Genomic DNA, 13,161 nt, shown 5'->3' with positions numbered 1-13,161 from the left:
GGGTTTAGAGATAATAAAAATATTTAAGTTAAATCTACCTGATTTTCATATCTACTGTGCTAACAAAATAGCTAGTTGAAGAGATATGAAAATGTTTTAAGTTAAAGATACTTGATCTTTATATGTACAGTGTTAACCAGTGTTGGGTGTAACGCGTTACAAAAGTAACGGAGTTACAGTAATATATTACTTTTTGCTGTAACGAAGTAATGTAACGCATTACTAATGACATTTGGGTAATATATTACCCGTTACAATTCTCAGTAACGCAGTTACACAACATATTTTAACCCGAAATTAAATGGTGTTTTGTTTTTTAAGAATTCACAAATATCGCGAGACATTCCGACACCAGAGAAAAAATGTACGGGTAGATTAATAAACCTGATACATTGTTTACTATTGGGTTAAAATGGCAGGAGGAACTTTTGAGCGATGGGTGTTCTCACATTATTATCAGTTCATTAGAGAAAAAGAGAAAAACATAATAGTCAAGTAAGTGCAATCTATGTTCGTCGGCAGCAAAGGAATTGTCTACATCAAGAAATAGCACTAGCAACTTAAAAAAACACCTGGACCGGTGCCACGCTAACACTAAGTTAGTCGAGAGATCTGCCGGCTCGGAGTAAAGAAAACATACAGAAGACGTGAGTGCAGGCACGCCGAAGCAACAAAAGTTAACATTCTCTCGGTCTTCCTTTATTCTGGAACCCCGAGAAGTTAAGAGACTCGTGGCAGAGTATGTTGTGGAAGACATGCAATCTCTGTCAACTGTGGAGTCGCTCGCATCTTATTCCACTCGCTTTGTACATGGTTAGCTTAAATGTTATACTGCTGCCTGGTGGTAAAAAGATGCATTGCCTATACATAAGCACCTATCATTACAGTAATATTAACGGTATCCAAATATTATTTAGCCAAGTTATAAATGGAGCATTAGTTTATTATCTAGCATGACTTTAATATCTCTATCTTCTTAATTTTCAGCGAGTGTTGCCAGATAGAAAGACATTTGCCAAAGAGTTGAATAAAGAATATGCTATCATGGAAAAGGAGCTGAGGAAAACTATCGATGCCCTGGATTATGTGTCAACGGCAGACATATGGAGTGCTAACAACAAAAGTTTATTGGGGGTGACTGTGCATTGGATCGATGCAGATACCTTGAAACGAAAGAAGGCTGCGATCGCTTGTAGAAGATTTAGGGGTCGACACACGTACGACGCAATAGCAACAGAGCTGGAGGACATTTTCTCCCAATATGGACTTACCAACGATAAAGTGACTGCATGTGTGACGGACAACGGGAGTAACTTTGTGAAGGCGTTCAAGGAGCATCAGCAGTGGCAAGTGGAGTCCGATGAGGAGGAAGATGAGGTGGATGGTGATGGTGAGGCAGACTTTACAGACCTTCACAGTGTGCTTGCCGCCGCCAAAGATAATAATGCCCGGGACGGGCTATGTGTACTGCCTCCCCATCATAGATGCGCAGCCCATACACTTAATCTAATTGCGAACAATGAGGTTGATAAATGGCTGTCATCTAACGTAGAATCTAGAGCTGTGTATCGTAGTGCTACAGCCAAATGTTCAGCGTTGTGGACGAAGGCCAGCCGCTCCACAGTCGCATCAGAGTTCCTGGAAAAGGTCAGTGGTAGAAAGTTGATTGTTCCCACAGTAACAAGGTGGAACTCATACTTTGACGCCTATTCTCGGATCACAGAAATTCCCCTCACTGACATCAATAATATCTGCACACAATTTCAAATGAAATGTATGAACGACAGGGAATACCAATTTCTTAAGGAATACTGTTCCATTATGAAGCCTTTCACAGTTGCACTGGATATCTTACAGGGTGAGGACACTTGTTTTTATGGAACGCTTCAACCAACACTAGAAGTTCTCATGGGAAAAATATTAGCAATGAAAACTGGCCTATCAGCAATGACCACTGGGCTGCCTGAAGTTATTGTGGGAGCAATCAAAACTCGATTTGCCGCAATAATTGACTCCAAGGAAGCGCTGCTTGCCGCTGACTCACTGCCTAAGTTTAAGCTGCGTTGGGTAAAAGAAGAAGCCAGAAGAGACCATATCAAGATACTCCTCATGTCAGAGTGTCGTTCCCTAACAACACAAGAGAAGAGCCTGCAGCCCTCATGCCCGATGTCCCTCAACCTGCTGCTGTTGCCTCCAGCGAGGAGGATTTTTTTGCCTTTGACTTACAGCCCGTTACCACAGCTGATGCCCATGTCTGTGGAAAACAGAGGTAAGGTCTTATTTCAATTCTGCCCCTACGATGGAAAGTCTGCACCAGTTTCCAAGAATTAAAAAAATCGCACTCCGCTGTAATGCCCCAACGCCATCCAGTGCACCAGTACAAAGACCTTTCAGTCTTGGAAATCTTGTGCTCACCCCAAAACGCAACCGTCTCGGTGATGGATGCTTTCAACGCCTTCTCCTGATGTGCTTCAACCGTCATTTCAGTCAAGGCGGTAGTGGAATAGGCCAGCCCCCCACCATAGAAAAATAAGTAGGCTATAGGTCAAGGCTTAAGGGCTTTCATACTTAAATGTATTTTACGAGCATTAATTGGCTGTATTCTACCTCTGTTTTGGCAGTAACAGGTTTCCTGTTTATTTTTTTATTTTCAATATTCCAATGTGTGTGTTAAATATAGTGGAGCTTCATTTGTTTTGTGAAGTATTTCCTACGAGGCCTTTTTTGTATTTAGATTTGACCAGACTTTGTTTGGTAGCCTATGTTCTAGGCGTTGTTTGGCAAATAGCAGGGCTCCTATTTTTGGCCTACGTTGCATTTAGTAGCAATCTTAACTTAAGCAATGTTTGGCTTACATGTTAATAGTGTTGGACTGAAAATGGCTGAGCCGTAAGCTATTCCTTGAGGCCTAATCCTTTTTGTATTTTTGATAAAGCTTCTTCTTTGTCCACTCAATACATTCAAACTTCTTGTGCTTGGAACTTGAATTAAATAAAAGAAAGTAACAAAAAGAAAAATATATTGCACACCTTGTCATTTCATAATGTTATAGATTTCATTATAGTGAGCTCTAGCTCTATTGTATTTAATATATATAGGCCCTAGACTTATAAATATTTACAGTATCTCTACTATAATTGACCAGACTTTGATCCTTTGTCTGCTTTAAATAAGTTTATAAGTTGTTAGTACATTACATTACATTACATTGCATTTAGCTGACGCTTTTATCCAAAGCGACTTACAATAAATGCATTCGACCAGGAAGATACAACCTTTAAGAAAACAGAATCATATAAGTACATCAGGTTTCATAGAGCCAAACATTTCAAGTGCTACTCAACTGGCATTTAGAAAGCCAGCCCTTTATTAGTATATAAGTGCTTTGTTAGTAATTCTATCGCTCGAAGTGGAGTCTAAAGAGATGAGTTTTCAGTTTGCGTCGGAAGATGTGTAAGCTATCTGCTGTCCTGATTTCAATGGGGAGCTCATTCCACCATTTTGGAGCCAGGATAGCAAACCCACGTGTTTTTGCTGACGGGAACTTGGGTCCCCCTCGCAGTGCGGGTGCAGCGAGCTGTTTGGCTGACGCAGAGCGGAGTGCACGTGCTGGGGTGTACGGTTTAACCATGTCCTGGATGTAGGAAGGGCCAGATCCATTCACAGCATGGTACGCAAGTACCAGTGTCTTGAAGTGGATTCTAGCAGTTACTGGAAGCCAGTGAAGGGAGCGGAGGAGCGGTGTGGTGTGGGAGAATTTGGGAAGGTTGAAGACCAGACGAGCCGCTGCATTCTGGATGAGCTGCAGAGGTCGGATGGCACATGCAGGTAGACCAGCCAGGAGGGAGTTGCAGTAGTCTAGGCGTGAGATGACGAGAGCCTGGACCAGAATCTGCGCTGATGTCTGGGTCAGCTGGGGACGTATCCTCCTGATGTTGTAAAGCGTGTATCTGCAGCAGCGGGTTGTAGCAGCGATGTTTGCAGTGAAGGACAATTTGTTATCTAGGACCACACCCAGATTCCTTGCAGTCTGAGTCGGGGAAACAACAGAGGTGCCGATGTTGATTGTTAGGTCAAGAGTGGGACAATCTTTTCCCGGAAGGAAGAGCAGTTCAGTCTTGTCAAGGTTGAGCTTGAGGTGATGAGCAGACATCCACCGAGAGATGTCTGCTAGGCAAGCAGAGATGCGTGCGACGACCTGGGTCTCTGAGCGGGGAAAGGACAGAATTAGTTGGGTGTCGTCAGCGTAGCAGTGGTATGAAAAACCATGCGGGCTAATGACAGACCCGAGCGAGTTTGTGTACAGGGAGAAGAGGAGGGGACCAAGAACCGAGCCCTGAGGGACCCCTGTAGTTAATTGACAAGGGTCGGACTCGGACCCTCTCCAAGTAACCCTGTAGGTGCGGTCGTTGAGGTATGAGGTGAGGAGGGAAAGTGCAGTGCCTGAAACTCCAAGTTCTTGGAGAGTGCGAAGGAGGATCCGATGGTTCACTGTGTCGAATGCAGCAGACAGGTCCAGAAGGATGATGACAGAGGAGAGGGAGGCTGCTTTAGCAGTGTGCAGTTCATCAGAGACAGCAAGGAGAGCAGTTTCTGTTGAGTGACCTGCCTTGAAACCAGACTGGTGCGGATCCAGAAGGTTGTTCTGATGGAGATAACAGGAGAGTTGTTTAAAGACAGCGCGTTCAAGTGTTTTAGACAGGAACGGGAGGAGAGAGACGGGCCTGTAGTTAATAACATCAGACGGATTGAGAGTGGGTTTCTTAAGGAGAGGGTTTACTCTTGCCTCCTTGAGACTGTTTGGAAAGTGACCAGAAGTTAGAGAAGTGTTGATGAAATGGGTGAGAAATGGTAGAATATCAGGAGCGATAGTCTGAAGGAGGTTTGAGGGGATAGGGTCCAGAGAACAGGTGGTAGGACGGGCAGAGGTAACGAGGGTAAGAACCTCACTTGGAGAGAGAGGGGAGAAGGAGGTCAGTGTGTGGGTGAAGGGAGGGTCTGGTGACCCAGCGGTGAGTAAAGGTGAGTCAGAAAAGGAAGAGCGAATATCATCAACCTTTTTTTCAAAGTGGTTAACAAAGTCGCTTGACAGAAGGGAGGAGGGGGGAGGTGCTTTGGGAGGGTCCAAGAGGGTGGAGAAGATAGAAAATAGTTTTTTGGGATTGGAATAGGAAGATTGGATCTTATCTTGAAAGAAAGTGCTTTTTGCCTGAGAGATGGAAGCAGAGAAAGAGGAGAGGAGAGCCTGATAGGTTAGGAGGTCGTCATGGTGTTTGGATTTCCACCATTTCCGCTCTGCTGCCCGAAGGATGGTTCTATTAGCACGCAGTGCGTCATTTAGCCAGGGAGCAGGAGGGGACTGACGAGCCGGCCGCGATGTGAGAGGACAGAGAGAGTCCAGAGAGGATGAGAGAGTAGAGAGGAGAGTTTTTGCAGCAGCGTTTGGAGGCAGGAGTTGGAATGAGTCAGAGGAAGGGAGGGCTGAGAGCACCGATGAGGCAAAGGTAGAGCCTTAAGGGCCTACACAGTTGTTATGCTATACCACATTGCCTTTCACTAGATGTATAATGAGCTGCACTAAACTACATTTTAGCATTTAAAATACCTAGCCATTCTTTTGCGGTTATTTTGGTGAAAGTAACTAAAAAAGTATCTAAAGTAGTGTAACTCATTACATTTCAGAGACAGTAATATTGTAATGTAACTTATTACTTTCAAAAGAGAGTAATAAGTAATATGTAATATATTACATTTTGGAAGTAACTTGCCCAACAATGGTGTTAACAAACATTATTAGTTTAAATAACTTAATATATCCATGTTTCTTTAACTTAAAACAATATGTTGTGTCACTTAAAAATTACTAGTAAATAGAACTCAATTGATAAGATTATACTTTAACTTAAAACATTTAAGTTAAGGTACTCAAAAATGTCGATGTAATCAGTTTTCAAAACACGTTTGAGTTCTATTAACTTGTCAGGTTTTACAGTGTATATCAGGATTAAAGAAAAAATCATCTGGTTTATTTTTTATTTCCAGGATTAAACCCCACTGCAGTCAGCTGGTCGTTTTGTCCCTGGGCAAGACACTTCACCGCAAATTGCTCCTGTGGGGATTGCCCACAGTATTGAGTATGTACGTCGCTTTGGATAAGAGCGTCTAAGAAGTAACATGTAATGCAATGAATGTTCAAACCAAGCCCTAAAACCTGGCATTTCATAACAAAGTGACTAATATATAAACCAAATGTAACATTAGATAACATACTACACCAAATGGACAGACACAGATTAAACATAAAGTCCCCTGGTTTTTCTAGAGTCTAACTGCCATGAGAAAAATCCAATCAATGTTCCAAAATCCGTCAGTAGATGTCGCTCTTTGTACCAATACGGTCAGAGCCGGCCCGGCCCATTAAGCGACATAAGCGTCCGTTTAGGGCCCCGCAGCCACTAAGGGCCCCCTAGCAAAATATATAATAATAATAACTTCCTTCACCATCGCCGTGAAGAGTATGTTTAATTAATTTTGTTAATATGCCTAGATTGCCTACTCTCAAAATCATGTATTATATTATTGAATCAAAAATATAATACATTAACCGTGCTTTGCCTGAACCTCATCATGACACTAGAGGACGGCAGGATTGTAATTTCCCGTGTTCAGTGAATGCTGTAAGGGAAACTTCTGCAGCAATGGAGAGTCAGGACTCAGAGAGACACGAGGAGAGTTGGAGCTTTGATGTCAAACACTGAATGTTTATTTACAAGTATCGGCCAGAGAAATTCACATCACAAGTCACACAGCCAGAGATTCTGACTGCCCTGGTGGGTTGCCATGTCAAATCTGACCAGCGTCTCTCTGATAGACCTTTTAACTAGTTTACAGAGAGTTAATCCACATATTGGGGAATGGTGCGTAAACACTACACTGGCGATATCCCCGATATCTGGAAATACTCAATCACCTGTCTGTGAGGCTTAGCAAGCCAGCGTTCTCACAGTCGTAAAACCCTCTGTGACCGATAATAAAACTGAGAATAACATCACATGACTGCATTATCACATTCCTTACGGGAGATAACAGACTTACGGCCCGTCCACACCGCGGCGTGCGTTGACGCTTGGCGGTGGGCGTATCTTTCATTGGCTGACGCTTCTGCCGAGGCGCCAAAAGTTGAACATTGCTCAACTTTTGAAGCGAGCCACGCCAGCAACGCGTCGTGTCGCTTCCCAAAATGCAGTTCGGCAAAAAGTGACGTCACCCCATTCAAATTAAATGGTGAAGCGTCAACGCACGCCGCTGTGTGGACGGGCCGTTACGGCCCCTACACACGGCGGCGTGCGTTGTCGCTTTCCGGCGGGGGGGGCTGAAACTCGACCAACAACCAATCACATGAATCTACCGCCCCAGACACACAAGCACGCGGTTTGATTGGCTAGAGCTTGTACTGGCATATGATTCGATTGGCTAACGCCTCCATCGAGGCGGTAAAAGTAGAACATTGCTCTACTTTTGCAGCGAGCACCGTGAGAGAAGCTACGCTTTGCTCCCACAATGCAGTTCGGCGAATCGTAGGACGTCACCCCATTCAAATTGAATGGGCAGAAGCGTTGAAGCGGCAACGCACGCCGCCTTGTGTAGGGGCCGTTAGGGTTGGTCGTAAACAGGCAGAAAGGTTAAATATCTAAAGTAAAGACAGAAATATTCCCTCACAAATGCAAAAGAGGCAAGACACCAGACCAACCAGAGAGTTGAATGGAAATAAACATCTGTCTTATTGGCTGACAGGTAGGCTTACCTATCCTGTGACAAATTGACAATGTTTAAACTGTCAGTCGGACTCAGAGTTTTTGAAGATAGACATAAGAACATTTTTTCTTAAAAGATACGACAATTCTCAAGTGGTGGCTCACACAACAACCCCAGAGCCACCACTTGAGCCAGGTAAACAAGGTATGTATGTCAGTAAACTTCCAAGTTATAAGAACATGGAAGCAAAGCATAAATTACAGCTACGTTGACGTTACTTTGAATCGCGGGGTAAGCTAAACCGTTAGTAAGTAGCTATAGCTAGCCAGCTAACACGTTGTCATACAATCTAAATGCAATGTTTTTTAGCTTATGAAGTTACCAGAAAAGAGGAACAGACGGCCACCAATAACTCCTGTTTGACAGATACTGGTCGTAAAAAGAAATAGATGACCCATTACCACAGACGCTTTTATCCATATCCAACACTATTTATTGTTACTCACAGAAAACAGTGTTTACACACCACTTGTTTAACCAAACAAGAGCTGACATACATGCTATTCATCATCTCTGCCATGATGTGTTTGTTTAGTATCTGAAATCAGTATGGTCGGATTTAGTTTATTACAGTTTATATCTCTATTTAAATCAATATAAAAAATAATCCTTGGATATGAACACATCAGATTTGCATGGTGGTAGATAGTAAATAAGTTAATTTACTCAAGCACAATATTGAGCTACCTTCATTTTCATCTCAAAGGTTGATTTGATCCTTTTACAACACTTTTATTTATGACAGAATAGAAGCAGTATATGTGTTCTGGTTTCAGTTAATAAACCCTCCACACACCTACTTCCTCATCAGCGCCTGACAAGGCACTTTAATGGCCTTTGTGTCACAATCTTAGTTTTATGTCACGGTTTTGTTTGGTCTGTCTTGTCATGGTTTTATTTTTGCAATTCTGTTCTCCCTGTGTCTTGTTTTCCTCCCTGTCGTTAGTTTCCCTGGTGTGTCTGATGGTCTTCACCTGTTGCCCTTGTGTTTCTCCTTCCCTGCCCGGCTGTTTTTCGTCTCGTGATTACCCCTCCCTGTATTTAGTCTTGTCTCTTCCTGTGTTCGGTGTTGGTTAATTATTTGTCGTTCATGTCTTCCTTCATGTTGGTCACAGTCACCTTTGGTTTGGAAGCTGCCTCGTACCTGTTCATGGATTCTTGTTTTGTTCAGCTTTTGTAAATAAAGCTCGACTTTTTGTTTCCTTTTGAAACCTGCTTCCTCCTCAATCTGCATTTGGGTCCTATTTTTCCCCAACCCTGACAATAGGTCTCAATAGGCTGTGTCCTTGGACTCTGTCACCGTGGGTGATATAGGTATGCAGTTTAATTGATAGCATGTACAGCTTAGCCTCTTTGAAAACATACTCATTAACTGCTTTTTAAAACAGTTTCTGATCCATCAAATTGGCAGAGCATATTCGTGTTGGAAGCCTTTTGTTGTTGTGCGCTCCTTTTGGAGTGATTTGTAAACACCCTGATATAGTGCACGTGCCCTAACAACTAATGAAAGGAATATTAATTGTAATGTATTGTCTTTCTGATTTATTTCTTGATTCTTTTTTTGGTTGAAGTCAATACAAAAATCTGTGTGCCTTGGTTTATTCTTTTTTTGTTGTTGGTATACCTGTTTCCTGAAGTGCAAGTCCCCAGGTGGTGTTGTCTGCCTTATCGCTTCTTTAACCATAATTTAGTAATTTGCAGTACAGATTATTAATACCAAATATAAACAGCAACACATTCTGATACATTTTATATAGAATACAATAAAGTTATTAAATGAGCTCCACCTTTACCAGCTGCAAATTAATCAATATATCAATCAAATAACGAGTGTTTAACTTTTTGAATGATTCTTTAAATTTCGCTCCTACCCTCACCTATGCTATTGTACGGAGCCCTGGAGGGTTCATAGAGAGAAAAATAAATAAAACGTGGCCACGTTTTACTAAAGCGTGCGCACGAGTTACTAAAGCGTGCGCACGAGTTACTAAAGCGTGCGCACGATTTAATAACTAAAGCGTGCGCACGATTTAATAAAGCGTGCGCACGAGTTAATAAAGCTTGGCCTTGTTTTATTTATATTGAGGGATTCCTGTCCGTGACTCACAGTATCTGCTGCCCACAGCTGTTTTATAGAAGGAAAACCTCCTTCACTTTATGAAATCTCTGCGGCACCAGTGGCCTGTGCTACGAAGCAGGATTCGCTATTTACACTATTCATTCATGAAGTATGACACTGCGCTGTCAGCACGCGTCTCCATGTTTGTGATTGGTCAAATGTTGCTAACCCCGTCCCTTTCACGTGAACGCGCTCTCAGCCGGTCAGAGAAACCCTGGTTGATTTACTGAGTTGATAACCAGCTTCGCAGGACCGCTTATCGACATTGCGTTTGTTAGGGCTAGTTAAGCCGGGTAAATCGAACATATCCAGGGTCTGTTGAACTGGCTCCGTAGTACAGGGCTCTGGAGGCAGTAACGTGTAACTCAGCAGAATCTGAGAAGAGCAGCACCAGCTGCAAAGAGCTGTGCCTTTTACTGTTTACTTCACTGTGTTTCCCTTCATTAGAACCGCTTAATAGAGATCGAGGCTGCTACGTTTAACCACACACACCTCTACACACATCGAACTACCAGAGTATTCCGCCTCGTTTTATGAAGGAGATGTCCTGTCACCGGGGCGCATGGTGTGTGTGTGTGTGTGTGTGTGTGTGTGTGTGTGTGTGTGTGTGTGTGTGTGTGTGTGTGTGTGTGTGTGTGTGTGTGTGTGTGTGTGTGTGTGTGTGTGTGTGTGTGTGTGTGTGTGTGTGTGTGCACGCTCAGCTCCGCTCTGTGTGCGTGCTCGGTGTGTTTGTGTGTGTCCGACACCACCGGCATTTGTTTTCAAATGACCACGAACAGTAATTTACACAAATCTGGTTCTCCATAGTTATATGTGTATTCCCAAGTGAAAGAAATTCGTTTAATCTTAATCTCGATGTGATAGTCCTGCCGGAGTACACCGGAACGAACGATACTATCATAAACAAATGCCGCCCCCCACCCAAACGCCCCTCACACAAACACACACACACACGTGTGCGCGCACACACACAAAACGAGGCCACGCTTTATTAAATCGTGCGCACGCTTTAGTTATTAAATCGTGCGCACGCTTTAGTAACTCGTGCGCACGCTTTAGTAACTCGTGGCCACGCTTTAGTAACTCGTGCGCACGCTTTAGTAACTCGTGCGCACGCTTTAGTAACTCGTGCGCACGCTTTAGTAAAACGTGGCCACGTTTTATTTATTTTTCTCTCTATGAACCCTCCAGGGCTCCGTACTATGGTCATGAGTTGAACCGCTCCTCCTTCGCGTTGAAAGGAGCCAGTTGAGGTGGTTCGGGCACCTAGTAAGGATGCCACCTGGGCTCCTCCCTAGGGAGGTGTTCCAGGCACGTCCAGCTGGGCGGAGATGATGTGAGACCGAGGGGTAGACCTAGGACCAGGTGGAGGGATTGTATCTCTTCCCTCGCCTCGGAGCGCCTTGGGATCCCCCAGTCAGAGCTGGTTGATGTAGCCAGGGAAAAGAACGTTTGGGGCTCTCTGCTGGAACTGCTACCTCCGTGACCCGACCACGGATAAGCGGGAGAAGATGGATGGATGATTCTTCAAATGTAGTTTAATGCAAATACTGGCATTAAAGCACTATACTGTAATTTAACAAAGGTAAAACACTTAATGCATGGCTTTTAAGTCACTGTTTCGTCCAGTAAAATATTTGACTTCTTGTTGAACCACTGGTTGTATTCAAAAACATGAAAATATTTACATGCACATATTTGCATAGACAACCAACAAAAAAAGTTTTGTGTGTAAACATTGAACTCTGTCACTCTTTAACTGGATTAATCATTGATTGATCAAGGCTGTGCTGGTTTGAAGGAATCATCCACGTCTGCTGGCATGATTGTCAGAGCGAGTGCACCTGTAAGAAGAGCAAGTTAATCTCTAACTGGTCCATTCAGAGGTCACAAACGTGTTGTACTCAACACAAAAGGAGAGTGTTCTTGTTCATGATGTGTTGTTGGCTATTGGGTTAATGAAAAAACGTACCTTTTGACTCGCCTACTTTTTATCCGGTGATTCAAGAAAATCCAGTCATTGTTGGGCAATCACCACCCCAATACGAGAACTTCTGTATTGTGAGCCTCTGTATCACATTATCGAGCACATTGGTGGTGAAACAAGACTCCGGGGTGTGTGTGACCAGATGATTAAAAGATCATAAATATATCTAATAGGCACATTTGTGAAAATATAATTGGATTTACCTGTTGGCCTTTTACCCCCTTTCCCTTCCATTAGGGATAATGGTTTTTCAAAGATGCAGTCAGACCAACAATGGGCTTTCTGTCCGAAATGAAGTCCCCTTACTGATTAGCATGAAGCAATTCTGAAGAAGTGGGGATGTAGCACTGTACCAGCAAATGCAATTCATTTGAAAACAAAGATTTCAATAAATTCTCAAATCCACCCAAGTGCACATTCATTGGTAGGATACTTTGAATGCTTTCATTTTTGTACAACAAATGTATGTCTTGATCAATGTAAAAAAAAGTATAATTGCCACTTCAAGGTCTAAAACTATTCACATGAGATTATAAACTGAAGTATGTTTTGTGCAGTGCTTTTCACAGGTGTTACTCAAGCAAGAGCAGGCCTATTGGATGACTCAGAGTGTCACCTGAAACAAACGCCGCACCCTACCCACACAAGTCCATGCATTGTTTAAACAGTCTTGACACCTTTACAAAGCCTCCATGGCGTCAAAAAAAAAAGGTCTTTCTGAACAAGGTCGCTTGAAAACTCAGCATTCAGTTTTGGCCTTTTTTTCCATTTGCTGTGTTTGATATTCAAAAGGGATACTTTAAGGAATCCTTTGAACATTTATGCAGCATGGTAACCAAAGTTCACTTCCACAAAACCGGTCTTTCAGTTTGACAGCAGACTTTTTCCCCTTCTTCCTCTTCAGTGTGTAGACACACACACACACACACACACACACACACACACACACACACACACACACACACACACACACACACACACACACACACACACACACACAATCTATGTCCAAATCTAATACAGCCTATTGTTACAAGATACCAATTGGAGAACAAGAAGGTAGCATTAATGTAGACTGAGAGACAAAACCCAGTCCTCTCCATAAGTTGATACTTGATACTGATGATACTTTTTTATTTATTTTTATTCTTCCTGCATGTTGTGTGTTTGTTTTTCTCAGGTTGCTTCAGTAAAGGTCATTTTTACATGGGATTTTACATTAACATTGACTTCAAGATGT

Source organism: Notothenia rossii (assembly GCF_949606895.1).
Source record: "Notothenia rossii genome assembly, chromosome: 2".
In the NCBI taxonomy this organism is placed as follows: Eukaryota; Metazoa; Chordata; class Actinopteri; order Perciformes; family Nototheniidae; genus Notothenia; species Notothenia rossii.
The sequence above is the reverse complement of the archived record's forward strand: the minus strand, read 5'-3'. Positions refer to the sequence as shown.